Source organism: Symphalangus syndactylus, chromosome 6, assembly GCF_028878055.3.
Source record: "Symphalangus syndactylus isolate Jambi chromosome 6, NHGRI_mSymSyn1-v2.1_pri, whole genome shotgun sequence".
In the NCBI taxonomy this organism is placed as follows: Eukaryota; Metazoa; Chordata; class Mammalia; order Primates; family Hylobatidae; genus Symphalangus; species Symphalangus syndactylus.
Window position 1 is genome coordinate 102917537 of NC_072428.2, and position 27033 is coordinate 102944569.

The window sequence follows — 27033 nt, forward strand, 5'->3', positions numbered from 1 at the left end:
CAACAATATAGGGTTGTAATTACTGCTTTATATAATCTTATGTCTCTTAAAGCAATTAAAAGAAGAAACTAGAACATGTATACATTTTTTATACTTATCCACATATTTACCATTTCATTTCATTCTGTGGGTTCAAATGACCATCCTATGTTATTTCCCCTCGGTATGAAGACTTTCTTTAGTATTTCTTGTTAGGCAGATCTATGATCTATGATCTCTCAAACTTTGCTTGGTATAAAATTATTGGTTGACAGTTTTTTCCTTGTCTTTTTTTTTTTAACCTTCAACCTACTCACACCAGACAGTTTTTTTTTTAATTCCAGCACTTTGTATGTTTTTCTGCTCTCCACTGTGAAGATAATCCTAAAGAGATATGACTTCTACCTTCTTTTTGAACTCGAGATCCAAGTCCTTCCTGCCTCATAATCTTGGCTCTTTTATTGTCATAGAGTTGGTTCTCTTGTCTCTATTTTTCCTATTAGTCCTGAAAACCCTTGAGCCGGGGTAATTGTGCCTTCCCGTTACTAATGGATTAATCTCTGGAAGAAAAGGTGAACTTTAATTTAATTTAAATTTTTAAAATTCACACAATAGTTGTACATATTTATGGGGGTACATAGTAATGTTTCGATACATATAATGTGTAGTGATCAGAGCAGGGTAATAAGCATATCCATCTCAAACATTTATCATTTCTTGGTGGTGAGAACATTCAATACCCTCCTTCTAGCTGTTTGAAACTATACAATACATTATGGTTAACTATAGTCATCTTACAGTGGTATAGAACATAGAATTTGTTCCTCTTATCTAGCTATAATTTTGTATCCTTTAACAAATCTCTCTCTATCCCTTATTTCTCTCTACCTTTCCTATCCTCTATTGTACCCTGTTCTACTTTTTACTTCTATGAGATCAAGGTTTGTTTTTTCACCTTCCACAAATGAATGGAGGATATGTAGTGTTTAACTTTCTGTGCCTGGCTTATTTCACTTAACACAATGTCCTCCAGTTTTATCCATGTTGCTGCAAATGACAGGATTTCATTATTTTTTGTGGCTGAATAGTATTTCATTGTGTACATACACCACATTTTCTTTATGCATTCATTCATTGATGGGCACTTAGGTTAATTCCATATCTTTGTGGTCTGAGAAAAGATTTTATGAATAAGACCTCAAAGGCACGGCCAACCAAAAGCAAAAATAAATGGGATTATATAATACTAAAAAGCTTTTGCACAGCAAAAGAAACAATCAACAGAGTTAAAAGACAGCCTATAGAATGGGAGAAAATACTTGCAAAATATTGATCTGACAGGGGATTTATATCTAGGATAAACAAGGAACTCAAAATCTCAAGAGAAAAAAAATCAAATTCAAAATTAGGCAAATAATCTGAACAGACATTTCTCAAAAGAAGGCACACTTATGGCCAAGAATTATATGAAAAAATGTTCAATATCACGAATCATCAGGGGAATGCAAATCAAAACCACAATGTGGTATAATTTCACCCCAGTTAGGATGGCTATGACCAAAAAGACTAAAACCAAATGCCAACAGGGATACAGAGAAAAGGGAACTCTTTTTTTTTTTTTTTTAATTATAATTTAGGTTTTAGGGTACATGTGCACAATGTGCAGTTTTGTTACATATGTATCCGTGTGCCATGTTGATTTCCTGTACCCATTAACTTGTCATTTAGCATTAGGTATATCTCCTAATGCTGTCCCTCCCCCCTCCCTCCACCCCACAACGGTCCCCGGAGTGTGATGTTCCCCTTCCTGTGTCCATGAGTTCTCATTGTTCAATTCCCACCTATGAGTGAGAACATGCGGTGTTTGTTTTTTTGTCCTTGCGATAGTTTACTGAGAATGATGTTTTCCAGTTTCATCCATGTCCCTACAAAGGACACGAACTCATCATTTTTTATGGCTGCATAGTATTCCATGGTGTATATGTGCCACATTTTCTTAATCCAGTCTATCGTTGTTGGACATTTGGGTTGGTTCCAACTCTTTGCTATTGTGAATAGTGCCGCAATAAACATACGTGTGCATGTGTCTTTATAGCAGCATGATTTATAGTCCTTTGGGTATATACCCAGTAATGGGATGGCTGGGTCAAATGGTATTTCTAGTTCTAGATCCCTGAGGAATCGCCACACTGACTTCCACAATGGTTGAACTAGTTTACAGTCCCACCAACAGTGTAAAAGTGTTCCTATTTCTCCACATCCTCTCCAGCACCTGTTGTTTCCTGATTTTTTAATGATGGCCATTCTAACTGGTGTGAGATGGTATCTCACTGTGGTTTTGATTTGCATTTCTCTGATGGCCAGTGATGATGAGCATTTTTTCATGTGTTTTTTGGCTGCATAAATGTCTTCTTTTGAGAAGTGTCTGTTCATGTCCTTTGCCCACTTTTTGATGGGGTTGTTTGTTTTTTTCTTGTAAATTTGTTTGAGTTCATTGTAGATTCTGGATATAAGCCCTTTGTCCGATGAGTAGGTTGCAAAAATTTTCTCCCATTGTGTAGGTTGCCTGTTCACTCTGATGGTAGTTTCTTTTGCTGTGCAGAAGCTCTTTAGTTTAATTAGGGAGCTCTTATACATTGTTGTTGGTCATGTAAAATACTATAGCCACTGTGGAGGACAGTATGGAGATTTCTCGAAAAATAAAAATAGAACTGCTGTACAATCCTGCAATCCTACTACTGAGTATTTACCCAAGGGGCAGGAAATAAATACATCAAAGAGATACTTGTATCCCAATGTTGGTAGATTTGGTTTCCTAGTATTTTGTTGAGGATTTTTTCTGTCTATGTTTTTCAGGGATATTGGCCCATAGTTTCCTTTTTCATTTGTGTCTTTGTCTGGTTTTCTTATCAGAGTTATGCTGGCTTCATAGAATGATTTAGAAAGAATTCTCTCTCTTCCAATTTTTCTGGAATAGTTCCAGGAGAACTGGTATACTTCTTTAAAGGTTCAAGTAGAATTCAGCTGTGAAGCCGTTTTGTCCTGGGTTTGTTTTTGCTTTTCTACTTCCTTGAGATGCATTAGTAGAATTGTTTATTTAAAATCATTCTAGTTTTTTTAGATTTGGGTTCATTTTATTTTTATTTGTTAAATTATTTGTAGAGATGGGGGTCTCACTATGTTGCCCAGGCTTTCTTGAACCCCCAGGGTCAAGCAATCCTCTTGTCTGTCTACTGATTGATTGATAGATTGACAGGGTCTTATGTTGTCCAGGATGGTCTTGAACTCCTGGCCTTAAGTGATGCTCCTGTCTCAGCCTCCCAAAATGCTGGCATTGAAGATGTGAGCAACTGTGGCTGGTCTTTTCTAGCTTTTTGATGTAGGCATTTATTGCTATAAACATTACTTAATACTGTTTTTGCTATGTCTTACAGGTTTTTAGGTTTTGGTTTGCTGTGTTTCTATCTTCATTTTTTTTTTTAATTTATTCTTTTTTTTTTTTTTTTTTTTTTGAGACAGTCTCGCTCTGTTGCCCAGGCTGGAGGGCAATGGTGTGATCTTGGCTCACTGCAAGCTCTGCCTCCCGGGTTCACACCATTCTCCTGCCTCAGCCACCCGAGTAGCTGGGACTACAGGTGCCCGCCACCATGCCTGGCTAATTTATTTTGTATTTTTAGTATAGACGGAATTTCACTGTGTTAGCCAGGATGGTCTCAATCTCCTGACCTTGTATCCACCTGCCTCAGCCTCCCAAAGTGCTGGGATTACAGGCATGAGCCACTGTACCCGGCCTAAGTTATTCTTAATTTTTTCCGCATCTATTGGTCATTCAGGAGAATGTTAAATTTTCTTGTGTAGTTTCAAATATTCCTCTTGTTAATAATGTCCAATTGTATTCCATTTTGATAAGATACTTAATATGATTTTTATTTTTAAAAATATTTTTGGGGGCTTATGTTGTGTTTTTACATGTGGTCAATCCTGGGGAATGTTTCATGTGCCAATGAAAAGAATATATATTCTGCAGCTGTTGGGTGAAATGTTCGCTAAATATATGCTAGTTCCGTTTGTTCCATGGTACAGTTTATTTTATTTTTATTATTTTATTTATTTATTTTTATACTTTAAGTTCTAGGGTACATGTGCACAACGTGCAGGTTTGTTACATATGTATACATGTGCCATGTTGGTGTGCTACACCCATTAACTCATCATTTACATTAGGTATATCTCCTAATGCTATCCCTCCCCCTTCCCCCCACCCCACAACAGGCCCTGGTGTGTGATGTTCCCCTTCCTGTGTCCAGGTGTTCTCGTTGTTCAATTCTCAGCTATGAGTGAGAACATGCAGTGTTTGGTTGTTTTGTCCTTGCGATAGTTTGCTGAGAATGAAGTTTTCCAGCTTCATCCATGTCCCTACAAAGGACATGAATTATCCTTTTTTACGGCTGCATAGCATTCCATGGTGTATATGTGCCACGTTATCTTAATCCACTCTATTATTGATGGACATTTGGGTTGGTTCCAAGTCTTTGCCATTGTGAATAGTGCCGCAATAAACATGTGTGCATGTGTCTTTATAGCAGCATGATTTATAGTCCTTTGGGTATATACCCAGTAATGGGATGGCTGGGTCAAATGGCATTTCTAGTTCTAGATCCTTGAGGAATTGCCACACTCTCTTCCACAATAGTTGAACTAGTTTACAGTCCCACCAACAGTGTAAAAGTGTTCCTATTTCTCCACATCCTCTCCAGCACCTGTTGTTTCCTGACTTTTTAATGATCGTCATTCTAACTGGTGTGAGATGGTATCTCATTGTGGTTTTGATTTGCATTTCCCTGATGGCCAGTGATGACGAGCATTTTTTCATGTGTCTTTTGGCTGCATGAATGTCTTTTTTTGAGAAGTGTCTGTTCATATCCTTTGCCCACTTTTTAATGGGCTTGTTTGTTTTTTTCTTGTAAATTTGAGTTCATTGTAGATTCTGGATATTAGCCCTTTGTCAGATGAGTAGATTGCAAAAATTTTCTTCCATTCTGTAGGTTGCCTGTTCACTCTGATGGTAGTTTCTTTTGCTGTGCAGAAGCTCTTTAGTTTAATTAGATCTCATTTGTCAACTTTGGCTTTTGTTGCCATTGCTTTTGGTGTTTTAGATATGAAGTCCTTGCCTATGCCTATGTCCTGAATGGTATTGCCTAGGTTTTCTTCTAGAGTTTTTATGGTTTTAGGTCTAATATGTAAGTCTTTAATCCATCTTGAATTAAGTTTTGAATAAGGTATAAGGAAGGGATCCAGTTTCAGCGTTCTACATATGGCTAGCCAGTTTTCCCAGCACAATATATTCAATAGGGAATCCTTTCCCCATTGCTTGCTTTTGTTAGGTTTGTCAAAGATCAGATGGTTGTAGATGTGTGGTATTATTTCTGAGGGTTCTGTTCTGTTCCATTAATCTATATCTCTGTTTTGGTACCAGTACCATGCTGTTTTGGTTACTGTAGCCTTGTAGTATACTTTGAAGTCAGGTAGCATGATGCCTCCAGCTTTGTTCTTTTGGCTTAGGATTGACTTGGCAATGCAGACTCTCTTTTGGTTCTATATGAACCTTAAAGTAGTTTTTTCCAATTCTATGAAGAAAGTCACTGGTAGCTTGATGGGGAAGGCACTGAATCTATAAATTACCTTGGGCAGTATGGCCATTTTCATGATATTGACTCTTCCTATCCATGAGCATGGAATGTTCTTCCATTTGTTTGTGTCCTCTTTTATTTCATTGAGCAGTGGTTTGTAGTTCTCCTTGAAGAGGTCCTTCACATCCCTTGTAAGTTGGATTCCTAGGTATTTTATTCTCTTTGAAGCAATTGTGAATGGGAGTTCACTCATAATTTTGCTCTCTGTCTGTTATTGGTGTATAAGAATGCTTGCACTTTTGCACATTGATTTTGTATCCTGAGACTTTGCAGAAGTTGCTTATCAGCTTAAGGAGATTTTGGGCTGAGACGATGGGGTTTTCTAAATATACAATCATGTCATCTGCAAACAGGGACAATTTGACTTCCTCTTTTCCTATTTGAATACCCTTTATTATTATTATTATTATTATTATACTTTAGGGTTTTAGGGTACATGTGCACAACGTGCAGGTTTGTTTCATATGTATGTATGTGCCATGTTGGTGTGCTTCACCCATTAACTCGTCATTTAGCATTAGGTATATCTCCTAATGCTGTCCCTCCCCCCTCCCCCAACCCCACAACAGTCCCCGGAGTGTGATGTGCCCCTTCCTGTGTCCATGAGTTCTCATTGTTCAATTCCCACCTATGAGTGAGAACATGCGGTGTTTGGTTTTCTGTCCTTGTGATAGTTTGCTGAGAATGATGTTTTCCAGTTTCATCCATGTCCCTACAAAGGACATGAACTCATCATTTTTATGGCTGCATAGTATTCCATGGTGTATATGTGCCACATTTTCTTAATCCAGTCTATCGTTGTTGGACATTTGGGTTGGTTCCAAGTCTTTGCTATTGTGAATAGTGCCGCAATAAACATACGTGTGCATGTGTCTTTATAGCAGCATGATTTATAGTCCTTTGGTTATATACTCAGTAATGGGGTGGCTGGGTCAAATGGTATTTCTAGTTCTAGATCCCTGAGGAATCGCCACACTGACTTCCACAGTGGTTGAACTAGTTTACAGTCCCACCAACAGTGTAAAAGTGTTCCTATTTCTCCACATTCTCTCCAGCACCTGTTGTTTCCTGACTTTTTAATGATGGCCATTCTAACTGGTGTGAGATGGTATCTCACTGTGGTTTTGATTTGCATTTCTCTGATGGCCAGTGATGATGAGCATTTTTTCATGTGTTTTTTGGCTGCATAAATGTCTTCTTTTGAGAAGTGTCTGTTCATGTCCTTCACCCACTTTTTGATGGGGTTGTTTGTTTTTTTCTTGTAAATTTGTTTGAGTTCATTGTAGATTCTGGATATTAGCCCTTTGTCAGATGAGTAGGTTGCAAAAATTTTCTCCCATTCTGTAGGTTGCCTGTTCACTCTGATGATAGTTTCTTTTGCTGTGCAGAAGCTCTTTAGTTTAATTAGATCCCATTTGTCAATTTTGGCTTTCGTTGCCATTGCTTTTGGTGTTTTAGACATGAAGTCCTTGCCCATGCCTATGTCCTGAATGGTATTGCCTAGGTTTTCTTCTAGGGTTTTTATGGTTTTAAGTGTAACATGTAAGTCTTTAATCCATCTTGAATTAATTTTTGTATAAGGTGTAAGGAAGGGATCCAATTGCAGCTTTCTACATATGGCTAGCCAGTTTTCCCAGCACCATTTATTAAATAGGGAATCCTTTCCCCATTTCTTGTTTTTGTCAGGTTTGTCAAAGATCAGATAGTTTTAGATATGCAGCATTATTTCTGAGGGCTCTGTTCTGTTCCATTGATCTATGTCTCTGTTGTGGTACTAGTACCATGCTGTTTTGGTTACTGTAGTCTTGTAGTATAGTTTGAAGTCAGGTAGCGTGATGCTTCCAGCTTTGTTCTTTTGGCTTAGGATTGACTTGGCGATGCGGGCTCTTTTTTGGTTCCATATGAACTTTAAAGTAGTTTTTTCCAATTCTGTGGAGAGAGTCATTGGTAGCTTGATGGGGATGGCATTGAATCTATAAATTACCTTGGGCAGTATGGCCATTTTCATGATATTGATTCTTCCAACCCATAAGCATGGAATGTTCTTCCATTTGTTTGTATCCTCTTTTATTTCATTGAGCAGTGGTTTGTAGTTCTCCTTGAAGAGGTCCTTCTCATCCCTTGTGAGTTGTATTCCTAGGTATTTTATCCTCTTTGAAGCAATTGTGAATGGGAGTTCACTCATGATTTGGCTCTCTGTTTGTCTGTGATTGGTGTACAAGAATGCTTGTGATTTTTGTACATTGATTTTGTATCCTGAGACTTTGCTGAATTTGCTAATCAGCTTAAGGAGATTTTGGGCTGAGACGATGGGGTTTTCTAGATATACAATCATGTCATCTGCAAACAGGGACAATTTGACTTCCTCTTTTCCTAATTGAATACCCTTTATTTCCTTCTCATGCCTGATTGTCCTGGCCAGAACTTCCAGCACTATGTTGAATAGCAGTGGTGAGAGAGGACATCCCTGTCTTGTGCCAGTTTTCAAAGGGAATGCTTCCAGCTTTTGCCCATTCAGTATGATATTGGCTGTGGGTTTGTCATAAATAGCTCTTATTATTTTGAGATATGTCCCATGAATACCTAAATTATTGAGAGTTTTTAGCATGAGGGGCTGTTGAATTTTGCAAAGGCCTTTTCTGCATCTATTGAGATAATCATGTGGTTTTTGTCTTTGGCTCTGTTTATGTGCTGGATTACATGTATTGATTCGCATATATTGAACCAGCCTTGCATCCCAGGGATGAAGCCCACTTGATCACGGTGGATAAGCTTTTTGATGTGCTGCTGGATTTGGTTTGCCAGTAATTTATTGAGGATTTTTGCATCGATGTTCATCAGGGATATTGGTCTAAAATTCTCTTTTTTTGTTGTGTCTCTGCCAGGCTTTGATATCAGGATGATGCTGGCCTCATAAAATGAGTTAGGGAGGATTCCCTTTTTCTATTGATTGGAATAGTTTCAGAAGGAATGATAGCAACTCCTCCTTGATATAGTATAATTTAATTTTGATGTTTCATTGTTGAGTTTTCTGTGTTAGTAATCTATCCAATGCTGAGAGTGGGGTTTTGAATTAAGTCCCTGAGTATCATTGTATTGGAGTCTATCTCTCCCTTTAGATAGAGTATTTGCTTTATATTTCTGGGTGCTCTGGTGTTGGGTATATGTATGTTTACAATTGTTGAATTTTCTTTCCAAAGTGATCCCTTTATTATATAATGTCTTTCTTTGACTCTTTATAGCTTTTGACTTGAAGTCTGTTTGTATTGCTACTCCTGCTCACTTTTGGCTTCTGTTTGCATAAAATATCTTTTTCATCATTTCACTTTCTGTCTGTGTTTACAGTGAAGTGAATTTCTTGTAGGCAGCATATTATTGGGTTATGTTTTTATTGATTCATTCAGTCAGTCTATATATTTTAAATGAGTAATTTAATCCATTTACTTTCAAGGTTATTACTGATAGATGAGGACTTCCTCCTGTCATTTATTGATGTTTTTCTGGTTTTTGTATATTTACACCTGGTTTGTTTTATATATTTGTTCTTTACTTCCTGATTGTTTGTTGTTGCAGCTGGGTGATTTTCTGTAGTGATAAGGCTTTATTCGTTTCTTTTTCTTCTTTGTATATTGGCTTTACCAGTGAGTTTTATAGTTTCTCATGTTTTCATCATGGTAGTTACCATTTTTTCACTTCCAGATGTAAGATTCCCTTGAGCATTTCTTGTAAGGCTGTTCTAGTGGTAAATTTCCTTAATTTTTGTTTATCTGGGAAAGATTTTATTTCTCCTTCATTTCTAAAGTGTAGCTTTGCTGGGTTTAATATTCTTGGCTGACAGGTTTTTTTTCAGCACTTTGAATCTATCATCCCATTCTTTCCTGGCCTGTAATATTTTGCTGAGAAGTACACTGTTAGTCTAATGAAGATTCCTTTATATATGACTTAATGCTTTCCTCTTGCTGTTTTTAAAATTTATTGTCTTTGACTTTTGACAATTTGACTACAACATTTTTCAGAGAGGACCTGTTTCAGTTAAATCTAATTGGGATTCTTTGAGCTTTCTCGACCTGGATGCCCATCTCTCTCCCAAGACTTGGGAAGTTATCTTCTATGATTTTATTAAATATGTTTTCCTCTCCTTTTCTCTTCTCTTCTCTTCTCCTTGTAGAATGCCCATAATATGAATATTTATTCACTTAATAGTGTCTCATACATCTGTAGGCTTTCTTCGTTTCTATATAATTAAAACAAATGATTTATTACAAGTTCTATCAGTTTAGAGTTTTTCAGAAGTTATTACAGAAGTGAACACTGAAATCAGAAACAAGCTTTCACAGTTGTAGCATTTCTAACAGTCAATATCTACATGACCTTGATTTAAGAGATTTAGGGTGTTTCCATGATTCAGAATCCATGACAAAAGTTTAAAAGTCCAGATCCAAGTCAGAAACAAGGGCACTTACAAAGTAATCAATAGAAGGGCACTTCTGAAACACACCTTCAACCATGAGCATGGGCTTCTTGCCTCCACTGTGGGCCAGCATCTCCCTGCAATAGCACTCCATGGTGACCCTGTTGAAAGGATTTTGTAGAAAACATTCCTTCCAAACCATGGAAGTGACTGCCCTAGACATGAGGTAAGAGTAATATTTGGCAGTATAGCCCATGAGGTAGGTGATCCGCAGCTTCCAGGCAGTATTTGGAACATATGGTAAGCCACAGAATGTCTCTTGTGTTTCCTTGAGAATGTCTGTGGTTGAATTCCTCAGGGGATGCCTCCCATGGTAGATTTGATCCAGAGTGGCATAAAAGACCTAAAGTTTCATATCAGCTACAGCACAAACCTTTTTAGATTCACAAAGCTGAGATACCATATTTTTTTGGCAGTGGCTGCCCATTCTAATTTTGTCTGGCAAATTGTTTACTCGATAATCATTTGCAAAGTACTCTATTAGAATAGAAGGAACCTCTGCAAAATCAGTGGGGCACCTGGTTCCAGTGACGTGTTGGTAACAAGTACATCTTAGCATTGAAAGCATAGCATGTCCCATTTTGTGGACAAGATTTTCCATCATTCCAGGAGTTAGCAAAGTTGGTGAACTTGAGGAATGGGGAAGATTCAGCATAAGAACCATGACTGGGAGTTGATAGTCTCTGTTGTCCTTTCATCTGCCTCCATGGATTGTAAAATGGCAATCCTGATGTGGTTTGTCTGCTTGCTGAAAAAAATCAAAGTAAATGCACTCTGACAGTCCTTCAGATTCATGAATGAGGGCCAGTTTTCAGACATCTTCACACCATACCTCTCCTTTTGCAGCCTACTCTGCACATAAGGAAATCCCCAACAGTTTGTTAAGCCAAATATTCAGGCCTTCCATGCATGCTCCAAGGGAGAAAAACAGGCAATATAAGCCAGGCTCAATATTATACCTTTGTGCTTGAATCACACCACTATGGTAGCAGGGGTCCCAAGGCATTACTTTGGAATTTTGAGAATTCTGTTTCATTTTCATCCCTCATATCATCTCAAAATCTTTTCGAGTTCTTTCAGAAAGTTTGTCAGAGAGTTTCTCAAGGAACTGGATGACAGTTTCTGAATTTTAACTATTGTTCCTTGGAGAGCCCTGTTGGAAAACACAGAATACACTACCAACTTTTGCAGAGGATCTCTGTTGCTGAGCTACTCTTCTAAACATTTTAATTGACCAGTGTAGGGATAAAGAAAAATTTTATAAGCAGCTTCTCACACCAAGTCACCTGGTGCTTTCGCATGGAGACCATCAATTATGATACGATCCCCATCAGATAAAAGTTATGGTGAATGTGTTCTAGTAAGAGATGCTTCTCAATCTTGTTGGGAAAGTTGTTTGCCATAAGACATGTACTACTCAAATCCAAGATTTTAACATTAAGGTCCACTGCTCTTTTACACTTTTCTTTGTCTAGGTGGATTCCACTAATTTCAAAATCAAACATAAACAGTTAGGCCACTTGCCTAGTTTTTGTTTTGTTTTTAATCAGCTAGTAATTTTTGCAAACTTTGACATAATTCCACATTTCTGTTCGACCAAGTCAGCCACTCTGAACAAGGAATCCAAGAGCTCATCAAAGATGCGCACAATCTGGGGTCCAGGTGGGGTGGAACATGCATGTTCCACAAGCAATTCTGTCTTTCTCAAGGCTTTTTATTGGGCAATATTAAATTTTTCTGGAGTGCTGAGCTCAGGACATCCAAAAAGACCCCAGTGCTCACTAAACAGGTCCAAGTGGTAGCCCTGACATTGAAGGCGGAGCCCACCAGGGACCAGCAGGTGCTGACCCTTCCACATGGGTCTCAACTCTGAGGCTGCCCCTGCCTGCCCGCCCTGGCCACAAGGCCACTACTTCGGCTACAAAGCGGCCTAGGCTTTGGGCACATAGTGTTTGTGGAGTAACCCCATGCCCAGCTGCAAGACCCTTGCCCCAGTGCTGCAGCTCCAGTCAGGAGTGCACACTCTGCATTTCCGGGCTTTCTTCATTTTTAAAATGCTTTTCTCTTTTCTTTCTTTCTTTCCTTTTTTCTTTTGTTCACCTGTGATATTTCAAAATACCTGTCTTCAAGTTCAGAAATTATTTCTTCTGCTTGGTCTAGTCTGTTGTTGAAGCTCTTGATTGTATTTTGTCATTTCATTCATTAAATTCTTCAGCTCTAGGATTTCTGTTTGGCTCTTTTTTAATGATATCTGTCTTTGTTGGATTTCTCATCCAAATAATTACTTTCCTGATTTCTGAATTGTCTATCTATGTTCTCTTGTATCTCACTGAGTTTCCTTATTATTATTTAGAATTCATTTTTGGCATTTGACATATTTCCTTATGATTGAGGTCTATTACTGGAGACATTGTTTTCCTTTGGAGGTGTCATGTTTCCTTTCTTTTTCATGTTCAACATGTTCCTACATTGATTTCTACATATCTGCTGGAAAAGTTGCCTCTTCCAATTTTATGAAGTAGGTTTCATAGGGAAAGGCTTATTTGTATGAATGGGTCTTGGAGTGTTGGCCTTGGTTCCAGGTGGACACTGTAGTGTAGTCTCCATGTAGTCTTTTTTTTTCAGGTGTAATCCACACTAGTAACATTTATGAGTGTCTCAGTGGCCTAGGCTAAGATTTTGATGGTAGTGGTGTGGCTATGCTGGGAGTGTGTTCTCCAGGATGTTTCTTAGGTTGTGGGAGTGTGTGTGCACATAGTGGTTTAGTCACCTTGGGGTCTGGCTCACTGGAATTGGGGCCATGGAATTATCACTCTGGCTGGGACCATGGGCACACATTTGCTTGGCTGGCCTTGTGGCATGCCTGCCAGGAGTAGATTGTGTAATTGTTCTCAGGTCCAGAATGTAGGCACGCAGCTGGTCAGCTGGCTTGGTAGTATATCTACCAGGGACAGCCCACAATATTTTTTTCAGGCCTGAGACATGGGTGCAAGGCTGCTCAGATGACCTAAGGGTGTGTCTGCTCTGGGGAAGGGGGACCCGCCAGAGTGTTTCTCAATTTTGGGACACAGGTGTTAGGCAGCTCAGCTAGCTCAGGGTAGCCTTTGGAGACTGTTTCTCAGGTCCAGGTCATGGGCTAAAAGCTGCTTGGCTGGCCTAGGGGTGTGCCCACCAGAAGCCAGACTGTGGGACTGTGTCTCAGATCTTGATTGCAGGTGCAGGGCCATTGGGCAGGCTAGGGGCATGTCTGCTGGGGAGTGGGAGGACACTACAGGGACAGGGCTATTTTTCAGGTCCTGAGCAGAAGTGCATAGCTGCTCCACCAGCCTGATGTATTTATTAGCTGTTCAGAGGCTTGGATGCCTCTCCTACTTTGAGGGGGGCATGCAGTGGTTTGGCTGGCTCAAGATTGAGTTCACCCCAGGTGGGACTGCCAGACTGTTCATTCAGCTGGAAGTGTGGCAGCAGGGATGGGTGGGTTACCTTGCTGTGCAAGACCTGAGTCACAGCCTACCCTGGGCCTGAGCTTTGTGCAGATGGAGTTGTGGCATTCAGCCACCTGTGTAGGCTTGGTGAAATTAAGATGAAGCCCCAGTATTGGAGAGGAACAGTGGCTACTGGCCATCAGAACAAGGTGCACTACAGAGGTGGCTCTGTTCTCATGATGCCGTGCTGCACCAGCTTGTCTTGCACAGGGTGAGTGGTGGGTGGGAAGTATACACGTCATGCCCCTAAACTGGGGCAATGCAGCTGCATGAATTCCTGGCAGTTCTGCAGATTGGGCTCAGGGCTTGCAGGGAGCATATGATTCTCCTGTAGTAAGAACTGTGAGTGTTTGTGGTGGCAATGGCGACTGGTGGGGATCTTTTGCCTACTTTTTCCCCTGAAATGGGAAGTTCCTCTTGACTCCTAGCAGATTCAATCTGAGCAGGGGAGATGGTTGCAGACACGGTACCTCCATGGCACCCTCCTGGATTTCAATGAATCACCACAGGTGCATCTCCACTCCCTCGCTGCACACCAGCACTCTCCCTTCAATATCCCAGTAAAATCTTAGCTGTTTATTTGTTGCCTTGGTCCTTTCTTGTGGGAGGGATGAGTATCAAGCATCCCTAGTCAGCAATTTTGATGATGTAACTTCTTGTACATAATAGCAATGTTTATTTCCTTGGCTTGCCAGAGAGCTGAAAGTTAAAATTTCATTTGAGAAAATAATCCCAGGCTCCCAGTGATCTCTCTCTTTATAGAACTAGCGATCTTTCTAGCATTCTTTTAAATTTATTTTTAATTTTCCAATAGTAAATTATTAAATAATTCAGACTTCCCATTGGGTGTAGTTTTTCAGCTGCTAGCACCACCATCTTCATTTTATTTACCAAGCTAACAAATAGAAAAATTAGACCTAGAGTCTGGCTTTTCTGACCCATATATAATGCATGCAGTCATAGGTCTAACAAAGTTCATTTACACCATAAAAAGGAGCAAATTACAATTTTTACAATAAGCATATTTTGCCAAAAATAAAAAAGGGAATAAAATAATGTCTTACATGCCTCCTTGTTAAAATAAACTTTTTTTAAAAAAATAATTTTTTTCTTGCTTCCAGTGTGGTTAGAGAAACTTTAACAAAAATTGACTACCATGGGAAGATCTTTGTATTAATAGCTCTGGAAGAGAGTGTGACTATCTTAGGAGGCATGCTGCTTCACATAAGTGAAGATAATAAGAGACATGGCCTCTATCCATTGTAGCCATTAAGATCCTGTTGGGATATAGCAGTCACACTACTTATTTAACAGAAAATATAATATAAGGAAGTGTTAATTAGGTATAAAGTTGTTAGGTGGCTAAAAATGCAAAAAGGAAACAAAGCAACTGCAGGAGCAGATACCACTCCTAGGGCTAGGGGAAGAAGGGGAAGAGGTTGCACATACAGGTTTGAGTATTTCTTATCCAAAATGCTTAGGACCAGAAGTGTTTGATTTCAGCTTTCTTCAGATTTTGGAATATTTGCATATACATAATGAGATACCTTGGGGATGGCACCCAAGTCTAAACATGGAATCCACTTATGTTCCATATACATATATATAGCCTGAAGATAATTTTATATAAGATTTTAAATAATTTTGTGGATAAAACAAAGTCTTGACTGTATTTTGGCTGTGACCCATCACATGAGGTCAACTGTGAAATTTTCCACCTGTGGCATCATGTCAGCCTTGAAAGTTTCGGATTTTGGAGCATTTAAAATTTCAGGTTGTTGAATTAGGGATGTTCAATCTGTATTAAAACTTGGAAGCTTGGAGACAAGAAGCTCTGAAACTCAGATCTCTAAAAAGGGGTCTTTAGATAGCTAGTTTTTGTGTCTCTGACGAGGTGCAAAAAGGCTGGTTCTGTAAGAGTTGTGATGGGAAGGACTTGCCCTCTCAGGGTGAGGCAGCACTGGGGAGTGGAATTGCCTTCTTAGGGTGAAAAAGCAATGTAGGGCTGATGCTTCCAGGAAGAGGAAGCAGGCAAGAGCAAGTAGTTCTTTCTTCCTGTCTCCACCTTGTGCTGTCCTTCTAAACAACCTCCTCTCATCACCATAATTGGCAGAACTTAAGAGGGAGCCAGCTGGAATGTAGTTTGTAAAGTCTCAGCTCCAGCATTATGTAGCACAGAATGGATAGGTTTGATGCTGAGATACAAAAACTTAGTAACTGGCACATTCATTTAATTCTAAATAAAATGTTTTCCCCACCTATCCAATATTTTTGTTTCCTGTGTTCTTGAGATGATCAGAAATAATCGAATATTATTGTAACTTATGCTTTCCTATTATTTTAACCAAGGCTGAATCAAAGTTAACTTTTACTTCTTTCTATTATTGTGGGGGAGGGGAGGGGGCGTACGCAGGAATTAGTTGGGAAGAGCGGAAAGATTGCTTTTAATTTCTATAATGGACATACTAGTTTTATTGTTCACCACCTCAAATATGTTGGAGATACATGGAGTATAAATTATAAATAAATAAAACTCAGCTGTGCCAACTAGTAAGAGACTCCCAACAATTCCCCAATTATCTAACCTTGGGGTGGGGACGGGAATGTACACTTTTACTGGTGAAGAATTAGTAGCAGGAGATGATGGAAGAAAGATAGTCTGAGCAGACACACACAACACTTCTTCAGTCTGAACTCTGTTTTTCATTCACCCGAAGGCTACTAGCCTAAAGGTGTAGTGCCTTCCAATTTCTGATGAAAAAGCCACTTGGGAGATAGAGAAGAGAGAACAACAGAGGAAGTACATATTTAAAGTAAAAGTGCTAGTTAAGATTCCCTTAAATTAAAATCAGGATGGAAATAATTTTATTTTGAGAACCTTCAGAGAATACTATTGAATAATCTATGGTTCCTTAACACAGGAAGGGGTCTTCAATTATCTTTTTTCCTTTACCTGAAATTTTAAAATTAATAGTATCTTTTTCAATTTAGAAATGAAAGAAACTTTAAAATTGCTGCAAAAACATATACTGTTATATCTTGTTATGTGATGGTGCTTAACATAAAACAGGATGTTTTACTCATGGCCAGGAAAGCTTGTTATATAAGTACATTTAAACATAAAGCCCTCCTCCCAGCCTTAAAAAAATAAAAAGGTCTATAAATTCCTAAGGATTTTGAAACTCTTGTTTAAGAACTTTGAGGAATTGGGGAAATGTAGGTTATGCCTGATTTTTTAAAAATGGTTGTTTTCAACAAAACATAATCTTGCAGAAGGGAAGAGTAGGAGGGTACAAATTATTTAAAAGCTTTCCCTAAGTGACTTTGATATCTGCTCCCCACCCCAAACCAGGTGAAGACCAATGGAAAAAATAAACATGAAGGTGGATGGAAAATTGCAATGCCAGGAGAGATATTACTCTTTAATAAAAATATTTTCCATGTTTATGATTATTTTATTATTTATGTTATAACATAAATAATAAAATAACATCTTAATGATAACCAGAGCACTAACAACAACCACCAAAAAAAAAAAAAAAGTCACAGGTACCTGGGTATTAAAATGGCCTGTTAAGGCTGGCAGCTCAGTGTGATCAGAATTCACTACAGGGAATATTAGATTGAACAAAGAACTAGAATAGAAGTGTTGACAAAATTTCATTAGGAGAGGGCTGGTAGACGCTCAAGCATGGCCAGAGAACGCAGAGATTAGAGCCTGTGGAGCCTCCCTCTAAGTGGGCATAGGAGGCAGTGAAACCTGTTTGGAGTTGAGCTGCTGCAGCCTGGGGCACTTCTCTGGAGAGAGAGCTCTTGTTTCTAATTTTCCTAGAATACAGCTAAAAAGGCTAATGTTACCAGCCCAGCTGAAGTCTTTTTTTTTTCCTTCTGCTGAGGTTTGTAATTCTACAATTTTAAATGTCCTTAACTATAAAAAACAGTCTATGAACCAACCCAACTTCCACATTACCCAAGTATCATTACCCTATATATCTCTTACATTAACTTATTGTGTTAGTTTGTTCTTCTATAGTAGTGCTTCCCATTGCAATTCTTATAGAACCAGATATGTTGGTATTTGTGGTCTCAGGTTTTTTAAGCAAAATTTTTTCATAAATCTGTAAAAAGGATATAGTAATATATAAGTCCCTTGGCATTTTCAGAATCTATATTTGTGGTGTCCACCCTCATTTTGTAAAAGTCCATGTCATGTGTTAAATGGAGAAAATAAAATCCACTCTAGTCTATAGGGTTTTTATGAGGGTTAAATGAGATAACATAGAGTATTTAGTAAAAATTTAAATGTCTGGGGCTGAATGTTTGCAGATTATGGGGTTAATCTTTTTGTTAGAGCAGGAAGAATCCAGTGAAAGTTTGATATTCCCACTAATGATTGGTTCAATTTTGAAGATTCTTCAAGGCCTCCCACATATACTAGAATTCTTCCAAATATACTTCTATGCCTTTAATGAAAGAACATTGCCACTTGATTCGAATACTCAATTGAAGAGAGCTTACCATAAGTGGTTAGAATCAGGCTTCAGAGCCAGATCACCCAGGGTGGACCCCTCCCTTTCTGGCTTGGTGATCTCGGGTGAATTATTTTTACCTCATTTTAACTCTCTGCCTCACTTTCTCATTCCTAAAATAAGAATAATAGTACCTCCTTGAAAGGATTGTGAAAAAGATTAAATGAGTTAACATATGTCAAGGGCTTACAACAGAGGTTGGCTGTTAGCCAATGGTAGCTATCCTCTAGTGATAAGTTCAAAAACATCTCTTAAATCAACCAGCTTCTGGCAATTTATTTTTAACTTAGTTCCAGTAACAACAAAGCTATATGTAACAGTTTTGCCCACCACTGGTTACAAGCAGGCTTATAAAATCCTGTTTTCAAACCTTATTTTCTACACAGATAGAGTTTCACTCTTGTTGCCCAGGCTGGAGTGCAGTGGCACAATCTCAGCTCACTGCAACCTTTGCCTTCCGATTTCAAGCGATTGTCCTGCCTCAGCCTCCTGAGTAGCTGGGATTACAGGTGCCCACCACCACGCCCAGCTAATTTTTGTATTTTTAGTAGAGATTGGGTTTCACCATGTTGGTCAGGCTGGTCTCGAACTCCTGACCTCGTGATCCACCCACCTCAGCCTCTCAAAGTGCTGGGACTGCAGGCGTGAGCCACCGTGCCCGGCCTCCATTTGCTTTTTAACTTCCTGTTTAAAAGAATTATTCCAGACAACTCTACGAATCTCAATGGATTGCTTACTGTGTCTGTGGAATTGTTATTTCTAGAACCCACTTTGATAACTAGTGTGCTTGGCTCACTTTAATCTACTTTGCTTTGACTTGCAGCAATTTCCAAATTCATATCTTTCTATCAATAATAAATGTATTGGGATGCAGATGGTCTCACCGTTATATTGCTAGGAACGTTGGCTGAAAGATACCATTGAAATATAATAAAAGAAAACAATGTAATCTTGATTTTTCCAAAAGTATACTTCACAATATGTTGGCAATTTTTAAGGTCATTTCAAATAGAGTGGCATGTATAGCTACCATATTTGACATTTAGTAATTTGCATCACAAAACCACAGGCTCATAAGCTTTCTGTTTCTCCTCTGTGAATTACTCTGAGATGCTTTATATAGATGATACAGTGAGAGTCACAGTATAACTAGTTCATTTTATAAAGGTTAATTTAAAATATATGTAAAGAATACTAAGAGCTCATAAATGATGAACACAGGCATTAAAAATTGCTGATAGAACTTGGGCATAAAGTTAATGAAGCGGTTCATGTTTTCTGGTAATGTTTCATCTCTTGCATGGGATTTTCCATTAGAAACAGGGTTTAGGGGCCAATATGTCATCCATTTATCTTTTCTAGCAATGAATTTTCTTTCTCCAACTTATTCTCTTGTAATGATCTTAGAACAAACTACAGTTACTTCATGTGTATAATATTAGAATACAGTTAACAAGTCAGTATAGAAGGCATTAGGATTCAAATAGTAAAAATGTGAAGGAAATAAAAGTGAATGTATCTGGAAATAAATGACTGGAAGGAAAACAACCAAAGCCTCCCTTTTTTATAGTTTGGGCAAAGTTCTCATTTTGTGGAAAATAAGTAATGCAATCTTCATTTCTGAAGCATAAAAACAGATTGGTACTTTTCAAAAGCAATATGGTTGAAGGATAACTGCTGTGTAAAGAATTATAGCCAATATCAGTTTCTTCCTGGGAAGTCATTAAAAGAGAATTGATCAGCAGGTTTGATATACTTTAGCATAAATTAGATTTTATTTTCCACAAATCTTAGCTGGAAATGAATTTGCAAATTAAAATGTCTTCTAATGTAATTACATTGTCTTCTATTATAAATCATTTCAGAAATGAAAACTATACTTTTAACAAGAAATGAATGCATGTTCTTAGCAGAATTAAATGGAGATCCAAGCAGGACCTGAAATGCATATGCAGTGTGGGCCACAATATGGGGAAAATATAGGATGTGTAACACCTCCATAAATTCCTGAATATGAGTAGCTGTGTACAGAACTATAGGCTAAGTTTAGTACATTTGTTTTGAAGACCTCTTTTGTAACTTAATAAATCTCGGATTTTTTTAAGAAGGGTTTGTTTCAAAATGTACATCTGTTTCTTCTGAATAATTAAGAACTCAGGATATATTTGAACATCATGACTAAACTTTATGCTATTAAATGCCTAACTGTCATAGTGGGATGTGTGTTGGAGTTGAGTTAGACCTGGTTTGAATCTTGTTTTTGTCACTTACTATCTGAGCAACTTTAGGGAATCCTTACCTCTAAATTAGGGATACACAATTTAGAGGTCCTGAAAGATCATCATGAGGACTAAGAGATCTGATGGATACAGAAGGCCTTGCTGGTGCTCTCTTGGTACCTAAAGTATCCAAGAAGTAACCATTTTAAAACTTCTGTGCATGGGAACTTATTAAAAAGTTCTTAGGGCAAGGCAAATTGAATTAACTAAATCAGGTACATTCTTTTCTGTCATACTCCATGATATGGTTGGGATCTGTGTCCCCACCAAATCTCATGTCGAATTGTAATCCCCAGTGTTGCTGGCTGGGCCTATTGGGAGGTGATTGGATCATTGGGATGGCTTCTCATTAATGATTTAGCACCATCCCCTTGGTACTGTCCACATGATAGTGAGTGAGTCCTCATGAGATCTGGTTGTTTAAAAGTGTGTGGCACCTCCCTCCTCTCGCTCTTCCTGCTGCTCTGGCCATGTGATGTGCCTGCTCCCACTTTGCCTTCTACCATAATTGTAAGTTTCCTGAGGTCTCCCCAGAAGCCAAGCAGATGCCAGCATCATGCTTCCTGTACAGCTTGCCAAACCATTAGCCAATTAAACCTCTTTTCTTTATAAATTACCCAGTCTTGGCTGGGTGTGGTGGCTCACGCCTGTAACCCTAGCACTTTGGGAGGCCGAGGTGGGCGGATCACCTGAGGTCGGGAGTTCAAGACCAGCCTGGCCAACATGGAGAAACCCCATCTCTACTAAAAATACAAAATTAGCTGGGTATGGTGGTGCGTGCCTTTAATCCCAGCTACTTGGGAGACTGAGGCAGGAGAATTGCTTGAACCCAGGAGGCGGAGGTTGCAGTGAGCTGAGATCGCGCCATCGCACTCCAGCCTGGGAAACAAGAGTGAAACTCTATCTCAAAAAAAATAAAAATAAATAAATAAATAAATTACCCAGTCTCAGGTATTTGTTTACGGCAATGAGAGAAAGGACTAATACACCTCTATATATCATCCTCAAAAGTTTTGAAGTGGTAAACGTGGGTTTAAATCAACCTTACTGTGCTATTTGTCCTGCCTATTCTGTTTTGTTTTCTCTCTTCTTGCCTTCTTATGAAGTGATTGATTTTTAAATTCTATTTTTTCCTGTTAGTCTGAAAACTATGCAATTTTTTTACCCTAGAAATGGCAAGTTAGTACCTTAACCCTCTAGTAGGAAAATACAACTAATATACTATTGTTGAACATATGATCTTTATTTTGATTCTCTCTATAAACTCCACAAAACTTTACTGTTATTATTTTACATAGTCAATGTTCTTTTAGATTTATCTACTAATTTATGGCTTTTTAAATATTCTTTCTTGCCTGCATAGCTGATATTTTTCTTCTGCCCAACATGCCTATTTCCTTCCTGGAAGTCTGCTGTTAGCAAATTTCCTCAACTTTTGACTGACAATGTCTTTATTCATTTTCATTCCTGAAGGATATTTTTGCTGGGCATAGAATTCTATGTTAGTCATTATTTTCTTTTAGGATATTGGTTATATAATTGTTGTCCCTTGATTTTTTCTTGCGGCTGCTAAGCCAGAGCTGACAGGGTACATTTTGCCACTTTGAAGATAACGTGTTACTTTAAAAATCTATTTGCCAGCCTGGGCAACATGGAGAAACCCCATCTCTATAACAAACACAAAAATTAGTTGGGCGTAGTGGCTCATGCCTGTTGTCCCAGCTACTTGGTAGGCTGATGTGAGAGTATCACTTGAGCCTGGGAGGTGGAGGCTGCAGTGAGCTGAGATCATGCCACCGCACTCCAGCCTGGGTAACAGAAAGAGACCATGTTTCAAAAAACAAACAAACAAACAAATAAATAGATTTTATTATTTGCTTTAGATTTTTTTCCCTGCAATTTCACTGTGAAATGTCTAGATACAGACTTAACAATTTTTTATCCTGATTAGGATCCATCACTAAAATTATTCCTTTTCACATGCTAGCTAAAGTTATAAGCTCATTCCTAGTTGGAAATGCCTTATATGCAAAATATTAGTTATAACCATAATTTTCTACACTCCCAACACTGACTGCACTCAAAACAACAATTTCTGGACTTACAAAATAACATTGAATTCTTTATGAAATAACATTGAATTTCTTTATTCTCTGTTCTGAATAACTAAATGTTAACATGACATTTATTACCTTCTTTAATGTTCCATTTTTATAAGTGTGAGGTTAAAAATGAAGGGTAAATGACTGCCCAAGGATGCAAGGCAACCATTTAAATGGTTTTGATGACCTCTTTCTTTGGCTATCCAAAGCTAGTTGGGCTTGAGAATGGGTTTCACAATCTATTATAGCAAGTATGACCAATTAAAGAGCAGACAAGTATGATACCAGGATTAAGTGAATATGTGTACTACACAGGATTCCTGTTTGGGATTCTAGGCAACGATTTGCATAAGCCAGATAAAAATAATTGAGAGAGAACTACAGGTGTTCAGGAAATACTCACAGGCAGTCACAGATTTTGATGAAGTTCTATAATGGGAAGACTTTTATCGTAACCAGGGCAAAGTTGTCAAAACCAGCCTATGGTAGGAATGTCTAATTTTGAAGTGTCAGAATAAGCTAAGCTGTATCTCCACAGTAAATGGTCACAGTCAGGCAAGATACTTCAGTGACTGTATCCAAGGATGAAAATCACTTTCTAGAGTCAGAGTAGACACTCAATTGAAACATTGTCCTCTGACAATAAGTAGAGAGAATGGTTTCATGTGAGGAAAGTTCTGAGTTCATTCTCTTTTGGAGGTTTTATCCTCTGTGACTCTGTAATGCTCCACAAGGGGGACACCAGGGTCCCTGGATTTGAAAAATGGCTTCAGGTTTTTAATGCAGTCGTGTGCAGCATAACAACATTTTGGTCAAGGGTGGAGCACATCAGTGATGGTGGTTACATCATATAGCTTTGGTGTTTAGCAGGCTATACCATCTAGATTTATGTAAGCACACTGATATTCACACAACAAGGAAATCACCTAACGATGCATTTCTCAGAATGTATCCCCATTGTTAAGCAATACATGACTATATATTGATACTTAGCAAAATCTTATGATTTGGTTGTTATCTTAAATATGCCTTTAAACATAAACAGGCACGTCTCAAAAGAAGACATACACACAGCTGAAAAGCATATGAAAAAAATGCTCAACATTATTCATCATTAGAGAAATGCCAATCAAAGCACAATGAAATACCGTCTCACACCAGTCAGAATGGCTATTATTAAAAAGTCAAAACGTAACAGATGTTGGCAAGGTTGTGGATAGAAAAGAACACTTACGCACTGTTGGTAGGCATGTAAATTAGTGCAGCCACTGCAGAAAGTAGTTTGGAGATTTCTCAAATAACTTTAAACAGAACTACCATTCGACCCAGTAATCCCATTACTGGGTATATAACCAAAGGAATATAAATTGTTCTACCATAAAGACACATGCATGTGTATGCTCATCACAGCACTTCTCATTCACAAGAGCAAAGACATGGAGCTTAACTAGATGCCCATCAATGGTGGACTGGATAAAGAAAATGTGGTACATGTACACTACACAATATTACATGGCCATAAAAAATAATAACATCATGTCCTTTGCAGCAACATGGATGCAGCTGGAGACTATTACCCTAAGTGAATTAATGCAAGAACAGAAAACCAAATATTGCACGTTCTTACTTATAAGTGTGAGCTAAACGCTGAGTACACATGGACACAAAGAAAGGAACAACAGATACAGGGACCTACTTGAGGGTAGAGGGTGGGAGGAAGATGAGGATTGAAACACTACCTACTGGGTACTATGCTCACTACCTGGATGATGAAATCATTTATATACCAAACCTCACTACACACAACTTACTCATGTAACAAATCTGCACAGGTACCCTCTGAAGATAAAAGTCGGAAGGAGAAAAACATATTTTAACATTAAGTAGATATTCAAAAAGTCAAAAATATTGTTTAAAGAATAAAACAAGATAAATATAAATCATAAAATTTATAATTATCATCTGAAAGAAAACTGTCACACCTATTAAAAATACTGTATCTGTCTTGACAATTGTTCAAAATCAAAAAATAATGAGTTGATTAGCAAATTTATCTTGCATCAATATTTTTAAGGCATTTGAAAGTTCTGAAAAACTTTTTTTTTCAAAGAAGGCTGTCATCTGATGGAAAATTTTTCATACACAATTATTTTCATTCCGCTAGCATTATTTTTGGTGAGACTATTTGAAAACATCAATCAAACCAGTGTCTTTTGATGTTAGATATTGTGAAAGATTAAAAAAAGTAAAAAGACAACAGTAAAATATGCCTTTACATATACATTAATTGACAAACTTTTTTCAGATATTATTTAACTTGTACATATAGTAAAAAAAATGAATTTCTATATTCTGTGTACTGGCATGAAAATAATCCTGCATCAGTGCTAGCTTTACTTACTTGCTTAAAGTACCAGCAAATCAGGGATACTTTAAAACCCAATTATTTTGAAGAACTTCGACATCATTTGAAAATATTTTTAAGTTTCCCTTGTGATTCTTTGGCCCAAAGAAAATCCTATGGGTCAAAAAAAAATTCTTCGATCTAAAGAAATATTCTACTTTTATTGGAAGTACGTTACTATAAAACACTTGAGGATTTATCTAGATACCTTTTCATTACTGATTTTTGATTTATTCCTGTTGTGGTCAGAAAATAATATTTTGTTTGGTTGCAGTCACTTGTAATTTAATAATACTTGTTTGTTGGCCCAGCATATGCTCTTTCTTGGTGAATATTCTGGGTGACTTTGAAACAAATGCATAGTCTGCAATTATTGAGTGTAATATTGTGAAGGTATCATTTAGGTCAGGTTGGTTGACAGCATTGTTCAAGTAGTCTATTATCTTACTGATTTGCATCTAGTTGCTCTAGCAATACTGAAAGAGCAGTGTTTGAATTGTCAAATATGATAATGGAATTGTCTATGTTTTTCCTTTATGTCTATTTATTCTCGGTGTATTTTGAAGTTCTGTTATCAGGTACTTGCACATTTAGGTCCCTTTGAACAGAGATAGTTCATGATGATAAAAGGATCTACCTATCTCTGGTAATGTTCTTTGTCTTCAAATCTACCTTGTCTGATATTAGCATAGCCCCATCAGCTAAAAATTAATAAAAAAAATTTTTTTTAGAGACAGGTTCTCGTTACCCACACTGGAATGCAGTAGCATGACCATAGCTCATTGCAATCTCAAACTCCTTAGCACAAGTGATCCTCCCACCTCAGCCTCCCAAGTAGCTGAGCTACCATGCCTGGTAGCTATTTGATTTTTAATATTTGCATGGAATGTCTTTTTGAACCCTTTTCTTTAAAACTACCCATATCTTTGTATTTTAACATGTATTTCTTTTAAACAACACATTATTGGATTTTGGTTTTTATCTAGTCAAGTGGTTCTCAACCAGGGGTGATTTCTTCACCCCCACCATGGGGCATGATATGGTTTGGCTGTGTCCCCATCCACATCTCATCTTGAATTCCTACGTGTTGTGGGAGGGACCCTGTGGGAGGTAATTGAATCATGGGGGCAGCTCTTTTCCGTGCTGTTCTTGTGATAGCGTATAAGTCTCACAAGATCTGATGGTATCATAAGGGGGAGTTTCCCTGTTGGCAATATCTAGAAATAATTTTAGTTATCACAAGTGAAGGGGAGGAGAGTAGTACTACTGGTATCTAGTGGGTAGAGGTCAGGGATACTGTTAAACATTTTGCAATGCACAGAACAGCCTCTACATCAAAGAATTATCTGTTCCAAAATGTCAACAGTGCTGAGACTGAGAAACTCTAGTTTGATAATCTGATTTTTAATTAAAGCCATTAGCCTAATTTCATTTAATATAGTTATCAATGTGATTAAATGTAAACCTAGCATTTGCTATTTGTTTTCTGTTCATCCTATCAGTTCTTTGTTCCTTTGTTGTTTTGCTCTTGCCTTCTATTGGATCAAACCAGTATTTCTTTAGTATTGTTTTCTTCTCTTCTTTTATGCCTCTTCACTTATTGCTTTAATGTAAATATCCTGTTCTTCAAAGTTTTCATTTATACATTTATTTATCAGTATAGGCACATTATTTCCTGTATTACTCAATGGGTTATAGTCCATTACTGTAATTATTTGTTTAGATACTCAATTTCCCCATCTCTGGCCACTGGGAGTTGTTTCAAACAAACTTCTGTGTTTTTTTTTATTTGTTTCTTATCATTCTTTGAGCACTTTCTCCTTTCTAGGACTAACATATTCCAACCTCACCTTGTATTTCTGCTGCCTCAGCAAAAGTATTCAGATGTAATCAGTTATTTCTCTAAGGAGCCCTTATTCCTTTCGGTGGAGAATAATATTCAGAAGCTAAGATCTGAGATATAGGTATGTTCATTGCTATTGGGGACTGGTAGTATCTGGCCCTTTTAGTAGACAGATCTATCAAATATAAGTGAAAAAATACACACACACGGTTATACATATTTATATCAACATTCATTTCTATATATACCTG

At 37.8% G+C, this 27033-nt stretch overlaps 1 long non-coding RNA gene and 1 pseudogene across 5 annotated transcripts in view; one reads left to right on the plus strand and one right to left on the minus strand.

Moving 5' to 3' along the window:
- Positions 1-27033, plus strand: part of LOC129484906 (uncharacterized) — a 210234-nt gene that overhangs the window by 114291 nt on the left and 68910 nt on the right. For 4 of the 5 annotated variants that reach the window (XR_010121583.1, XR_010121579.1, XR_010121580.1 and 1 more), the window contains one exon: positions 26768-26903. The exons of the other annotated variant lie outside the window; for it this stretch is intronic. This is a non-coding gene — a long non-coding RNA (uncharacterized lncRNA). The remainder of the gene's footprint in view (positions 1-26767; positions 26904-27033) is intronic. 5 annotated transcript variants of the gene reach the window in all.
- LOC129485415 (mitochondrial intermediate peptidase-like) lies at positions 10025-11820 on the minus strand (annotated as a pseudogene).